This window comes from Palaemon carinicauda, unplaced genomic scaffold (genome assembly GCF_036898095.1).
Source record: "Palaemon carinicauda isolate YSFRI2023 unplaced genomic scaffold, ASM3689809v2 scaffold3877, whole genome shotgun sequence".
Classification (NCBI taxonomy): domain Eukaryota; kingdom Metazoa; phylum Arthropoda; class Malacostraca; order Decapoda; family Palaemonidae; genus Palaemon; species Palaemon carinicauda.
The window spans coordinates 2,501-7,500 of NW_027171545.1; the positions used below are offsets into that span (position 1 = coordinate 2,501).

The 5,000-nt window shown below is 33.9% G+C and overlaps 1 long non-coding RNA gene across 1 annotated transcript in view; it reads left to right on the forward strand.

Moving 5' to 3' along the window:
• Positions 1-254, forward strand: part of LOC137636779 (uncharacterized) — a 1,161-nt gene extending 907 nt beyond the window's left edge. The window contains exons 2-3 of the long non-coding RNA XR_011043217.1: positions 1-4; positions 150-254. The exon at positions 1-4 is cut by the window's left edge and continues 76 nt beyond it. This is a non-coding gene — a long non-coding RNA (uncharacterized lncRNA). The remainder of the gene's footprint in view (positions 5-149) is intronic.
• Positions 255-5,000: the final 4,746 nt, after the last annotated feature.

The following is a 5,000-nucleotide window of genomic DNA, read 5'->3' on the forward strand; positions in this document are numbered from 1 at the left end:
TTAGGTACCTAGTTCAGTTGTATGTAATGTTGTATTGGTATATCTGTACTTGATGTTGATATATTGTTTATTATTCATTATTGTTTATAAAGGGAATTTAGATAAATTTTACATTAGGTTTTTGATGGAAATATTTTCGTGATTTGCAGAATCCATAGTTTTCAAAAACAGGCAAGAGTTGAGTGGGTTCTACCACAGGCAGTCACTAGTGATTGAGGATTCCACTTCAGCCATCAGAGTTCCATTGCTTTGCCATATTTAATATTTATTCAATATAAATAAAGAATCTAATATTTTTAATTTTAAAGTTTCTTTATCCAATTTTGACATTAAAGTTATTGTTACTCTGCTCTCGCTGCTCTTGTTATAAATTTACATTCTATTTAAGTTTTTGAAATGGCGCCCAACGTGGGGCTCTGAAGGCTGTCTCAATACTGGTGGCACTTGGGTAGCATTGTGGGAGTGGTGTTTTTATTTGGATTATTGTTGTTATTATTGATCAGTATACCGAATACTATAATTATCTTAAATTTTTTCTTTTGTTAGGCTGCATTGACGTTTAGAATTAAATTTTTCTATAATCATGACGGACATTAGGCTTCTTGTTATGAGTCGGAAGTACATCCGCTCTCAAGTCACTAGACAATTTAATGAAAGGCATAAATTTTCGCAGTATAATAGCTCACAAAAGTTAAATCTTGTTGAAAAACTTAAGAATTTTAAGGAAGAACTTAAAGGGTTTGATAGTAAAGTCATATCTTTGAAGTGGTCAGAGAGCGAAGATGAAAATGAAATGGAAATTGAATTTAGCTCTTGTCAGGAATATAAAGATAAAATTTCTGAAATGTTGCTGCTCTTAGAGGTTAATGTTAATGGAAGCACAAGTGAAAATCTGAATGAAACTCCTCTTAGTCGTCTTAAAAGTCCAGTAGCACCTTTGCCTAAATTTAAGAGTTCTGATGATGAAAGTTTGGAATTATTCTTACAGCAGTTTGAGGAAACTACTAGAAAGTTTTCTTACACAGATTATGATAGGTTGTTGTTACTTAAACAGCAGGTTTCTGGCAAGGCTTTACTTTTGATAGACTCTTTAGAAGCAGACAAACAAGGTTATTCCCATGCAAAGGAACTCTTAAAAACAGCTTTTGCCTCGGTTCCAACTCAAAAGTTTAATGTGATGAAACAACTTCAAGAGCTGAAGTTAGGTTATGATTCAGAACCCTTTCAGTATATTAGTAATATTAGAAAATTACAAGAAGCTGTTAAGACTTTGAAAATGGATATAGATGATGTTTTGCAGTACTTTTTCCTAAGAGGAATGAATGAAACTTTCAGAAATCAGTTGATACAAATTACTAACAATTCAAAGCCCACTTCAAGTGAAATTGTTGATAACTTTTTTGAAGCCAATGAACGGTATCAGAATGCAAATAAACTTGGTAAATTAAGTAAAAGTAAACTGCCTTCTGCTGAAAGGCATCAAGATAAACTAGGATTGAGTAAAAGTTCAAACTTAGCAGCAGAGGTTAATTTTAAAAGCTCCAATCCTTTTAATTCTTGCACACTTTGTAGTGATAAGGTTAATGGTGATCATCCAATCCATAAGTGCCCTAATTTCGCTACTGCTAAGGAAAAGATAGCTAGGTTGAGCATTTTGAATGGTTGCACTAAATGTGCAAGAATCGAGCATTTGGATAGCTCGTGTCATTTTAGATTTTCCAGAAAGTGTAAACATTGTCAGGGATGGCATTTCTCCTTTCTTTGCCTGTCAGATAATCATGAAAGTTCCGAGGTCAGAGATTTGGTGCGTAATCCTAAAAAAGCAGTTCCTAACCCTAAGCAAAACGAGAAAAGTAAATCAAAAGATGTTCAAAATAGTACACAGAATGGGGTAGTTTGTCCAGGTAGTTCCTTTCAGAGTAAGGGGGGCATAAATTCAATTTTACCCACATTTTCTTGTACTTTGGGCCCTAGTAAAATAAGAGGATTGAAGGATTCAGGTAGCCAAGCTAATTTCATTTCTGAGTGTGCTTTGGAAGGTCAGTGTTTCAAAATTGTGAAAGATAATTTTGATCTTGTTGTCAATGGGTTTAATGGAGCAAAATGCTATCGTACCAAGATAGTTCAAATTTCTGTTAAGATTGGGGAGACCGCGCATAATATAGAAGCTATTTGTGTCCCAGGTATTGATATAAATTTGAATTTACCCGGCCTTGGTAAAGTTGTTAGAAGTTTTAGAAATTATGGTTATAAGCTTTTAGATGAGTTTCTTGATGAGGCTAGAGAAGACATATCAAACATTCAGTTTGTCCTGGGGGCAAATTCAGCTCATTGTCTCATGGAAAAGATGGTTAGTTTTGGTCATAGTGGTCAGTGTGTGTACTATGAAACAAGATTTGGCATTATGTTAATAGGAAACATAGAGAAATTAATTGCAAATTTGAAATTTCTCCCTAGCCTGCAGGATGATACTCATTTACTTTTTGGCTTGGAAGAGAATTTAGATGAGCAGGGTAAATCACTGGATAATATTAAATTTCCTATGACTTCATGTTTCAAGTCTAGTGTTAGATGTATTGGAAGTGCAGAGGATCCTACAATCTGTATTTTAGATCATGATGGCAGGATCAGCGAGCATAAATTGCAAAAAGCTACTGATCATATTTTAGAGTGAGAATGCTCATATTATTTGCACAAAGATAGAACTGACTTAGATGGGGAGAGCACTGAACATAATAAGAAATTAGTTAGGTATTTACTTAATAATACACAAAGAGATGAAGAAGGCAGGTTGATAATGCCACTTTTATGGAATGGTCGTGTTTCTCATTTGCTGGGAAAGAACACAAATTTAGCAAAGCAAATTTTGAAATCTAACCTAAAGAAATTATCGAAGAATGATGAATTTTGAGATTAATGGATGATAACATAAAGGCTCAGGTAGCTCAAAACTTAATTGAAAGGATTGATAATTTGGATAAGTTTTGTGAAGAACACCCAGAGTACAGTGTTTTGCCGCACATGGGAATATTTAAGTTAGACCGCAGTACTACTAAATGCCGAATGGTTTTTCTCTCTAATTTGTGTGAAAAACAAAGTAATGGCTCCCCCTCTATTAGCCACAATCAGGCAATGTGGGCTGGCCCTTGTATTAATCAGAAATTGTCTACTGCCTTGCTACTTTTAAGGTTTGATTCTCATTTATTGTGCTTTGATTTAAAGAAAGCTTTCCAGCAGATAGCATTAAATGAAACTGATCAAAGTAAATTATTATTCTTTTGGTTTAAAAATGTAAGTAAAGGAGATTTTACCATTATAGCATACAAGAATCTTCGTCTAAGTTTTGGGCTAAGGTGTAGCCCAACAATATTGATGATTGGTTTGTACAAAATATTGATGCTAGACACTGAAGGTGATTTGGACAACTTAAAGGAATTGAAGAAACTTATTTACTCTTTGATATACATGGATAATGGTGCGTTCACTGCAAATGATTCTGAAAGCTTACACTGGGGTTTTGATAACTTGAATAACATTTTTAATCCATATAAATTTGAATTACAACAATTCGTTACCAATGATGTTATGCTCCAAGAAAAAATAGATAAGAATTTGGATGAAGTCACTCCTGATGTAGTAAAAATATTTGGTTTAAAGTGGAACCGAATAACAGATTGTATTTCCTCTCCTAAACTTGAGCTAGACTCTAAAGCAAACACTAAGAGACTGATATTGAAAAGCATTGCTTCAAATTTTGATCCATATAATTTCAATGGACCTATTTTAAACAGAGCTCGTTTATTTATGCATGAACTTCAATTAAACACTTCTCTAGGATGGGATACAGAATTGTCCATTGAGCAACAACGAGAATGGCGTAACATAGCCAAACAAGTTAACATGACTCCTCCAATTGAGGTACCTAGATTTGTCGGGGAGAGAAATGGGTCATATCGTTTAATTGCATTTACTGACAGCAGTAAAAATAATCTATGGTACAACAATTTTTATTCAGTGCATAGAAACTAATCAAGTCAGTTTTGTTCTAGCAAAGAATCGCTTGGTTACCAAGCAGTTAGAAAGCAAAAGTATTCCATCTCTAGAATTCCAAGGGATAGTTTTGGGAACAGAAACATTATTGGATTTGAGTAAGGATTTGGCAGGTCCTCAGTGCCCTAAACCTATTAGAATTGTAGAATCAGTACTGTATACGGATAGCATTGTTTCACTGAGCTGGATTAATTCTTATGTGAACAAATTAGATAAAATGAATAAAAGGAGTGTCTTTATCATGAATCGTTTGGATCACATTCAAAGGACCTGTGAAAATAACCCAGTTAGATTTTGTTTTGTCAGTGGTATCTTGAACCCTGCAGATTGTATAACTAGGCCTATGTCGTACAAACAGCTTTTGAAAACTAATTATTTCACTGGCCCAGAATTTTTAAGATGTGAAAGGGATGAACTGTGCAGTAATGCTGACACATTTGATATAGTTGTACCCAATCCAAATTTTAATCCATTGAATGAAAATTCCTTCTCAATTTCTGCATCTAAATTAAGTGAATCACAAGTCTTAGCAGAATCAAACCCTGAACATTTAGTCGTCCTGGACAAGTGTTCCAGTTTCTCTAAGCTTGTTAGAATTCACGAGTACGTTCTTAAATTCATTGCTTTGCTCAAAAGAAGAGCAAACTCTGTTTCTTTTAACTTTGGTGATGCATCCTCCTTTCATTTGGAAGCTACTAGACATATCATAAGGAATGATCAGAGAATCTGGTATGGTGAAGTTTTCCAGTATTTAGAAAACAGAAATAAGAGAGTAAAGGATATTCCTAATATTATTGCTCAACTTAATGTATACATGGATGATCATGGACTCTTAAGAATTAGAAGTAAGATGCCTAAATGGAGAAAAGATACTTTTGTCAACTTTCCTATTTTGCTTCACAAACACAGTAAGTTAACTCGGTTAGTAATAAAAGATTTTCATGAGAAAT